The sequence below is a fragment of the Osmerus mordax genome, chromosome 21 (genome assembly GCF_038355195.1).
Source record: "Osmerus mordax isolate fOsmMor3 chromosome 21, fOsmMor3.pri, whole genome shotgun sequence".
NCBI lineage: Eukaryota > Metazoa > Chordata > Actinopteri > Osmeriformes > Osmeridae > Osmerus > Osmerus mordax.
Genome location: NC_090070.1, coordinates 2261944 through 2272655, shown reverse-complemented (window position 1 = coordinate 2272655; position 10712 = coordinate 2261944).

Here is a 10712-nt window from a genome sequence, read left to right as displayed (position 1 = left end):
TTGCATCCAACTGCACGACATATTGCAGACATGACTGAGGAGGAATAAAGTGGTCCGAGTTCTTGGGACACCACCAGATAGAACACCTCCCTTGAGACATGCCATGTGCCAGCCTGTCTCAAGTCCTCCACCATCATCCCTGTGCCCAAAAAGCCAAGGCTAACAGGACATAATGACTACAGACCCGTCGCCCTGACCTCTGTGGTAATGAAGTCTTTTGAGCGCCTGGTGCTGGCACACCTTAAATAAATCACAGACCCTCTACTGGACCCTCTGCAGTTTGCCTACAGAGCCAACAGGTCGGTGGACGATGCAGTTAACATGGCCATCCACTTCACCCTACAGCACCTGGACTCCCCAGCATCCTATGCCAGGATCCTGTTTGTGGACTTCAGCTCTGCCTTCAATACCATCCTCCCCGCTCTGCTTCAGGACAAGCTTTCCCAGCTGAACGTGCCTGATTCCACCTGCAGGTGAATCACAGACTTCCTGTCTGACAGGAAGCAGTGCGTTAAGCTGGGAACACAAGTCTCTGACTCCCGGTCCATCAGCACTGGATCACCCCAGGGCTGCGTCCTTTGCTCTTCTCCCTGTACACCAACAGCTGCTCCTCTAGGAGTCATCCGTCCGTCAAACTCCTGAAGTTTGCGGACGACACCACCCTCATTGGGCTCATCTCTAGTGGAGACGAGCCTGATTATAGGTGGGAAGCGGCCAACCTGGTGACCTGGTGCAGCCAGAACAACCTAGAGCTCAATGCTCTTAAGACAGTGGAGATGGTTGTGGACTTCAGGAAGAATACAGCCCCACTCACCCCCATCACCCTGTGTGACTCCCCAGTCAAAACTGTGGAGTCCTTCCGCTTCCTGGGCACTATCCTCTCCCAGGACCAGCGCTTAATTTGGGCCGGAACACGCCGGAACATGTTCCGGCACCTCCGACGTTGGATCCGGAACCTTTTTTACTGGATCCGGCACCTCCTGAGTCACTATGAGAAAATTATTCGCCTAAATGAAAAACATTAATGACTGTTTGTGTAGTGTTCAATTTTGTTATCTGTCTTGTTAGTCTTTATTCCCCATTGAAGTTCCACAAAAATCTTGTGTTTACAGTTGTACTATTCAAGTCAAGTGTATTTTATTGTCATTTTCAATTACATATGGTTGTACATACTAAAAACGAAACAGAGTTTCACGTTCGAGATGCACAGTCCAACACAGGGTCAGACTGGGCATTGAAATTCTTAGGACAAGATAACGCAAAGCAACCTGGCATAACATGACATATAAGTAGGCTACTCAGAAGGCAATAATATGATATATAAGTACTCAGAACAAGTTTACACCTATGACAAGCAAACATATAATGTAATAAACCTCCTAAACAAATACAAAATAAACAATAGAGTATACTAAACCTTTAGGACCACAGGACGAAAACTATTTCCCCAGGACCATGATGCTATATAAAACAACATATAACAGTAATTGGTGCCAGTGCAAACGTATGTAGCCTAAAGTGACAGGACAGTATGTTCAGTGACTGGAGGTAGCAGTTATGAAGTGATAGGTTCTCGTGCCAATATATTGTGATGCCAATTTGTTGAGCAGTCATCTTCCTTGTATAGACCTAGAAAAGTGAAATACACAGCCAAGGTGACAGAAATAAAGGTTCATCGGTTGTCCTTCACATTCACACACTGTTGTCTTTATACTTAACAGATCATATACTGGACTGGGAGTCAGATGGCTGAGCGGTTAGGGAGTCGGGCTATTAATCAGGTTGTTAGTTCGATTCCCGGCCATGCAAAATGACGTTGTGTCCTTGGGCAAGGCACTTCACCCTACTTGCCTCGGGCAGAATGTCCCTGTACTTACTGTAAGTTGCTCTGGATAAGAGCGTCTGCTAAATGACTAAATGTAAATGTAAACATACGATGTCCCAAAGGCCCAACTCCTTCTCAGGTCACCTTCTGGCAGCAACCTTGCAGCTGGGTTTCACTGTGCAACCAGGCCTACCAAGCTGCTGCTGGGCCAAGGGCTGATTGTAATGGCACACTGGGACTTGCAGATTACCTGAAATAAATATTTGTCTTTCTGCTGTGTAAGATGTAGGCCTACTGCTTTTAACTTGAGTTGAACGCTGTTAAACACTGCCATGGTCAGCAAACACTTGCCATGTCTACTTCAGAAAGGATACTGTTCACAGCTGTATGAGTCAATAGGACATTACCATTACCTGAATGACTTGTAGTAGTGATCGGGAGGTTATGCCTGTTCTGATGATGGCATAAACCATGTTAGATTGTTGGCTCTATGTGCATTGTTTGGGTCTCCTCTCCATTGTTTTCTGTTTTGTCTTTGGTTCTGTTGCAGGATGGCAGGCAGGTAGAGGAGCTGTGATTGCTGCAAGGGCACACCTGTGATCTGTGCCTTGGTCCTTAATAAGCTGTGCCCTAACAAGCTGGGTCTCTCCATTACTAGCAGGAACATCATCACTGTTTGCTTTTTAGTGTGTAATGATTCTCTTCACTCTACACTTGCACTGATCCCACACCCATTCCATACACTTCTAATTTACCAACCATTTCTTTGTAAGCACTTTTTATTAAATAAATACATTGTTATCCTTATTACTGTGGCTTGTCACTTCCTGACGTTCTTATCTAATCTTCCTATGAATCAAGTTATGACAGCATTAAACAAGCCCTGGTTGGCTACACACCTCATGTCGGGCTTATACAGATGTGTGTATTGGCACTGTATTGGATATTCAATTCTTCTGCCTCTCTCCATCTCCCTGGTCCTCCCCCAGCACCAGCAGCTCCCTGTCCCCCTGGTCCTCCCCCAGCACCAAGGGTGTGCCCAGAGGCCAACACCTGTGACATAACCCTGAGACTGCCCATACACACAACCCATGTACAGTTCAAACAGTACATGGAGTCTAGGATAATACAGTCACCCACCTTTGGGCAGGCATAATGTCACAGCCACAAACGCGACCCTGTTTTTGGTTTTGCCCTGCCCTACTGTGTCCGTGTCTGCCATATTCTTCACCTGTGTCTCATTCAGTGGTTTCAGTTCTTGTTTGTATTATCATGTCCACCTGTGTCTTGTTTGGTTCTGTGTATTTTAGGTTCCTGTTTTGTGTCCAGTCTTTGTCTTGTCCTTACCCTTGTTAACGTGAGTACCCTGTCCAGTGCCGGTCCTTCCTATAGGCGACATAGGCAGCCGCCTAGGGCAGCATGAAGAGGGGGTGCTGTTGATAAATCTTGCCTAGGGCGCCATATGTACTAGGACCGCTACTGACCCTGTCTGTTTCCCAATTAAAAGAATAAACCCTTTGTTTGAGGCAATGTCTGGCTACTCTCCGGCGTTTGGGTCCTACGCCACCACACACTGTAACACATAAGGCATATTTGAATTAATTAAAGACATCAAATTAAATTGTATAACCTTACTTTTAGAATGTTTGATTTTAAAAGGGTTTCTAAGTAGCATTGGCTTCTGAGTGTAGGTGGCAACCTACAGATATTACCGATGGACTTATTATTATAATTCTTTAAACTTCTCTGTAATCAATGCATCTGCAGTCGTATCCCTGAATGGAAGCTCAGTTCAAATCTAGTATTTTTCACCCGTTACCAAGACACTGTAGCCTAATGATGGTACATTGTGTTAGTTTGGAGTATGTTATTAGGCTGAATGTAGGGGAAAGTGTATTACATGAGAAGGAAATGTATCAAAAGATTATGGCGTGATTTCCCAGATAATAAAACTTGTGTTACCCATATAGATGGTGTCACTAAAGGGTCAACGACCTGAGCGTCAGGTCACCTCATAAAAGTAGAGGGCGCATTGCGTAATTTGTTATGGAAAATCATCCCTATTGAGCGGGCGCTATGAAGATAAATGAAAGTTGAAAAATTATCACAATTATTTTATTAGTAAACTAACACTGCATTGCGAGAGCAGGTTTCTGCTCTTTCGTGTTTTTCTGCTGACACTGACATTGAGAACTTAGGTTGGACATCTTTGAACAGTGCTAGTTCATGACTATACCATATCAAGCTTGATTGTCTATTTACCTACCATTTAGTTAGCTGATGATTAGCAGTGTACAATATTTTGTGTTAACTGGGTTCATAGGAAGATTAGATTTGATGTTCCTGCTAGTAATGGAGAGACCCAGCTTGTTAGGGCACAGCTTATTAAGGACCAAGGCACAGGTCACAGGTGTGCCCTTGCAGCAATCACAGCTCCTCTACCTGCCTGCCATCCTGCAACAGAACCAAAGACACAGAAACAGAACACAGAGAGAGGAGGCCCAAACAATGCACAGAGCCAACAATCTAATGGTTTATCATCTGAACAGGCATAACCTCCCGATCACTACAAGTCATTCAGGTAATGTCCTATTGACTCATACAGCAGTGAACAGTATCCTTTCTGAAGTAGAGCAATGGCTAGTGTTTGCTGACCATGGTAGGGTTTAATAGCATTCAACTCAAGTTAAAAGCAGTAGGCCTACATCTTACACAGCATAAAGAAAAATATGTATTTCAGGTCATCTGCAAGTCCCAGTGTGCCATTACAATCAACCCTGGGCCCAGCAGCAGCTTGGGTAGGCCAGGTTGCACAATGAAATCCAGCTGCATGGTTGCTGCTAGAAGGTGACCTGAGAAGGAGTTGGGCCTTTGGGACATCATGATCTGTTAAGTATAAAGACAACAGTGTGAATGTGAAGGACAGCCGATGAACCTTTATTTCTGTCACCTTGGCTGTGTATTTCACTTTTCTAGGTCTATACAAGGAAGATGACCGCTCAACAAATTGGCATCACAATATATTGGCACGAGAACCTATCACTTCATAACTGCTACCTCCAATCACTGTACATATTGTCCTGTCACTGAACATACTGTCCTGTAACTGTAGGCTACATACGTTTGCACTGGCACCAATTACTGTTATATGTTGTTTTATATGGCATCATGGTCCTGGGGGAATAGGTTTAGTGTTTATTTTGTATTTATTTAGGAGGTTTATTATATGTTAGCTTGTCATAGGTGTACACTTGTTCTGAGTACTTATATGTCATGTTATGCCAGGTTGCTTTGCGTTGTCTTGTCCTAAGAATTTCAGTGCACAGTCTGACCCTGTGTTGGTCTGTGCATCTGACATTAAAAGACTTGAACTTGAAACTCTGTTTCGTTTTTATTATGTACAACCATATGCAATTGAAAATGACAATAAAATACACTTGACTTGAAGATTAGCCTAACAGGTATATTGCCACCAACTAAGTTTGCGCATTTGCGCACAATACTGAGGCAACGCAATCGCAGTGCAAGGGAAGTTCACAAAGCTCCAAGCCAGACAGACAGCCAGCCAGCCTGATATTACTGCATTTATTTGTCTCTGCACCAATTGTTATATCATAGAGTATTGCAATTATGACCACCAACTTCATACTAATAGCTAACTAGCTAACCAACATTGTATTTGATAGTAGCCTAGCTCGCACGAGCATCCTAACAGTGCGTGTCCACTGCAGCGACGCGAATCGCTTGCCATCGCTCGCCTTCCCACAGTTCACCACGCTCGGGGGCGTTTCAAACAGATTAATGTAAAATGTAGTTCTCTAAAGTCACTGTTGTAGTTGTCATGGCCAAGTGTGCAGACTTGGGTTTACATACTCGTAACATCGATCAAAATACAACTTGTATACAAAATACAAAACTGTTTAATAGACATAAACGTTGACATGTGTAAAAAACGTTTTATTATATTACTCAAAGTCTGCTAATCTGTCGATACGATAGGGAGTTCCAGCCGGGCTAGCTAGCCAGTGTAGTTACCACAGAACGAAGTTACGTAATGTGACTAGACTGAATTTGAAAGTACAAGCACCAACAACTTCGGCAACCTTGCGCCATGCATCGTTTTTTATTAACATCTCTGTACGAATTAAAGAATATATTGTGCTTATTAAAGTTATGCATTGTGCTTATTAAAGTTATGAACTTAGAAGTGTGCTCAGGATTAAACATTGGGTCTCACACTGGGTGTGGGAAGCAGGCTGTTCTGTGTCTCTATCTCTTCATTTTCAGAAACAACCTTGAAACCGGGTGGAGATGGCACCCGAGCTGGTGGGACGCGTAGGCAAGAACAACTCCCTGATGCACGAGAGAACAAGCTCAACCCTTTTTTAATACTTGTGTTTCAATTGCACTGTATAAATATATGCTGGGGAGGGACAGATAGCCAGTTGGACTTCGTGAACCAGCCCAAACTCTGTTGCGGGTAGGGAAACGTAGACAGCCCCAGAGCTCTGTACTTGTTGATTTCCAACTGCTGCATTAAAGCTGATACTATCGGACCTCTGCGACTCCAGACCACTCTTTCTAGAACACAGATTTGTGTCATAGAATACCATCATTACTTATTGGAATAGACACATAGATTTAGAATCCTTCAACTGGTGACCCCGACGCTGAAAAGAGGGAGTCCAGAGGGTTCCGGCCCGACCGACAGATCGGGAGAAAGATCCATACACCGGTACGAGGAGGCAGACGTAATCGTCAGAGGCGCCTCAACATAAAAAAAAAAAAGGTAAGCAGACACCTGTTAATTCAAAGTACTGCTATTCGGAACTGAGAACCAAATTTAGACGATTACTATGTTTCATCGTACCTAGTCAAACCAACAGTGGTGGGAAATCAACCGTTTTTGTGTTTTGTCTTGTCCAAGGGGAGGTTAGAGTCCTCTCCAGGGGTTAGAGTCCCTAAACTCGTTGTCTTGTCCAAGGGGAGGTTAGAGTCCTCTCCAGGGGTTAGAGTCCCTAAACTCGTTGTCTTGTCCAAGGGGAGGTTAGAGTCCTCTCCAGGGGTTAGAGTCCCTAAACTCGTTGTCCTTGTCCAAGGGGAGGTTAGAGTCCTCTCCAGGGGTTAGAGTCCCTAAACTCGTTGTCCTTGTCCAAGGGGAGGTTAGAGTCCTCTCCAGGGGTTAGAGTCCCTAAACTCGTTGTCCTTGTCCAAGGGGAGGTTAGAGTCCTCTCCAGGGGTTAGAGTCCCTAAACTCGTTGTCCTTGTCCAAGGGGAGGTTAGAGTCCTCTCCAGGGGTTAGAGTCCCTAAATTCGTTGTCTTGTCCAAGGGGAGGTTAGAGTCCTCTCCAGGGGTTAGAGTCCCTAAATTCGTTGTCTTGTCCAAGGGGAGGTTAGAGTCCTCTCCAGGGGTTAGAGTCCCTAAATTCGTTGTCCTTGTCCAAGGGGAGGTTAGAGTCCTCTCCAGGGGTTAGAGTCCCTAAACTCGTTGTCCTTGTCCAAGGGGAGGTTAGAGTCCTCTCCAGGGGTTAGAGTCCCTAAACTCGTTGTCCTTGTCCAAGGGGAGGTTAGAGTCCTCTCCAGGGGTTAGAGTCCCTAAACTCGTTGTCTTGTCCAAGGGGAGGTTAGAGTCCTCTCCAGGGGTTAGAGTCCCTAAATTCGTTGTCCTTGTCCAAGGGGAGGTTAGAGTCCTCTCCAGGGGTTAGAGTCCCTAAACTCGTTGTCTTGTCCAAGGGGAGGTTAGAGTCCTCTCCAGGGGTTAGAGTCCCTAAACTCGTTGTCTTGTCCAAGGGGAGGTTAGAGTCCTCTCCAGGGGTTAGAGTCCCTAAACTCGTTGTCTTGTCCAAGGGGAGGTTAGAGTCCTCTCCAGGGGTTAGAGTCCCTAAATTCGTTGTCTTGTCCAAGGGGAGGTTAGAGTCCTCTCCAGGGGTTAGAGTCCCTAAATTCGTTGTCTTGTCCAAGGGGAGGTTAGAGTCCTCTCCAGGGGTTAGAGTCCCTAAACTCGTTGTCTTGTCCAAGGGGAGGTTGGAGTCCTCTCCAGGGGTTAGAGTCCCTAAATTCGTTGTCTTTGTCCAGAGGGAGGTTAGAGTCCTCTCCAAGGGTTAGAATCTCTGAATACTGTCTATTTGTGTGGAGTCAGATTGAGTGTAATAAAAATAGAGAGGAGTGTGGTGTGTCTTTTTTTTTGTCCTCTCCGGTACAAGAGGGTTACAGAATTGAATTGATGTGAAAAAGTAATATTTGTGTGGAGTCGGGTTGAGTTGAACGGTATTTTAAACAGATCTGTCGTTCTTTTAAAAAATAATAAAAAATAAATAAAAAGATCCACTAGGTGTCCTCCAAGGACCATAATTGCCTTCAGTGCAAAATCTAACAAGTTGTCAAATTGTGAGATCACTCACTTTTATCAATCTCGTGCTTTTTTTCTTTGACCAAGAAGTTACAGAAATCCAGAGGAGAGTTGGAGAAAGGTGGGGGCTAAAAGAGCCCTGTCACTTTAGATCTTACAAAGGTGATCCCAGAGGGTATGGTTCTGCATAATTATGTGAGTATTAATGCTGATAGATGTGTTCGTTTAGATGAATCCCAAGTTTGGTGGTTAACAAATGCGTGATAAACATTTGTTATAATTCCTAGCCAAACAGGGAGGTTTTTTGAAGCCTTTCCGACCAGAACTTGGATTTATGGGCGGAAAATCTGTGATGTGTGATGGTATTCAGTAAAAATGCAGAAATTGAACCCCTGGTTTATAAATTGGTCCTAATACAATTAGAAGAGTTATACTAGAGCAAACCAGCTGTGTTGGTCAAAGAATGGTTTGAGGAAATGTATGTGAAAAATTATGAGGAAGCAATTGGAAAGGTATATGGATAACATTTTAAGTCAAAATAGTAAAATCTAGGGTTTTTAAGAGTTTTGATAAAGGTATTAGATATAATTTGGTTAAAAATGAGAAAGAGAAAATAACTAAATGTACTTTTATTTGGAGTTTAATTGTAATTTGGTTTTAAGTTTTATTTGAGAGTTTTATCGGAGCCTGGCATACTGTTTGGGATAAACAGTTAGGCTGTGATAATGTTGTATTATGAAGAGGGTTATTATAACATTCAGTTCTGAAATAATTTGGGAAAACTCATCAAGTCTGATAAATTGTGGTTATGATGGTTTGAGCTAATTGGCTCGTTTTGAACTGCAGCAAAACGAGTTATGAAGTTCTACCTATCTGACCTTTATAGAAAATATAGTTGGGAAAAATGTTTGGTTAATAGCTACATTAAGAACATGATTTGGTTTATATTTCATTTAAGAAGCATACGGATTCTGGTTTGGCATAATGAAAATTGCTTTGATCATATCTTTGATAAAAAGAGCTGTGATTTGGTAAAACAGAGAATCTAAAACAATATTGGTCTTAAACTTAGCTGTTTTAAAAGACAGAAAAGGTTTTTTGAAGTGAAAGAAATTAGACTAACAGTTGATTTTCTAAAGAAGGGAACAAAGAAACAGATTGTAATTTCTAGGCATGACTAATAGGAGTTGACTATCAAATGATGATACTGTCTTATTAGATGCTGTTTCATGTGTTTGCTCAACAATAAGAAAACTGAAGGGTCAATACTGCCTGCTAATTATATAGATATGTTTACAGTGAATTGAAATATTTCCCAGTCCTATACCAGATGCATAACACCATTTGAATTGATTTATTGGAGATCATATGTAATACCACAACTTAAACCTTTCACATAGCATGATGAAGAGGCGAATCAAATGGTTAACCAATTTTATAAAAAATGCTAACTAGAAAAGAGATGTCTTCTGCTAAATTCTGTTCCAGGTGAAGCAGTAAACCAAAGAGTGGAGGAGTCAAACGAGGAGATTGGGTATTGATTAAAGTTATCAATGAAAGGAGGGATCTTATGACAACTTTAAAATATCCTGTCTAATTTCTGGTTTTTCTATTTGTTTCGAATTTATTTTATTTTATTACAATTCTAAAAGCTTGGCTGAAGTTGTATGTATGTGGTGAAGGGGGCCTGTGAGCATGTCCAGGTCTGCCGTGGATACATGGATGTCGAATGTCCACTCTGTGGAGTGACGGTGGGTTTTCCCCTATAACATCATTAGGGTTTTCCCACTGTGTCCAGTGTATCCTCACCACTTGGCCATAACGCTGCATAGTCTCATCATTATTGTTGATTTGTATGCCAACATTGTGTAATCAGTAATGGGATATTTTTAAATTTGTGTTTGTTGTCACACCCTAAAAGGGTGTGAAAGGAGGGATTTATTTGAACTTTAAAAATATCCACTTTAAATCCTTAAATGGGTTCTTGATTTCAATATCTGTGTTTAATCATTGGTGTTCGACTGTTCGCATCTCATTTGACTCAGTTACTGCTTGATCATGGGAGATAAGGTGATGCTGGGACTGTAACTCTTTTCTGCTTCAGTACGAGTCAGACCGGCGGGTCTGACTACCTAACCCCTGTTCTAAGGCCACATTCCCCTGGAGACCATGTCCCCCCCCCCTTTCTCACTGGATGATCTACCCCTTCCCCTTGAAGACCCTGTCCCACCTGCCCCAATACATCATCAGATGTTCGGGAAAGCCTGTTGTACATTTATGGACAGGACCATTCAAGGTCATCGAGAGAAACTTGCACGCCCTAAGGGTGCTGGGGAAAGGAAGTACGTGGTACCAGTGGAGCATGTGTTGTGCTGCTCCAGAATCCAGTTGTATGTTGCAGGAGTTGGTGGAGAAGGGCCAGTGAACCTTTTGCTATTGCTACGAATGTGAGAGTCCGGAAAAGAGGGTTACGATTAGGCCAAGAGTGATACTGCTTGACCACACTAGAATTGTACTGGACTAAGAAGGTTTCCGCTA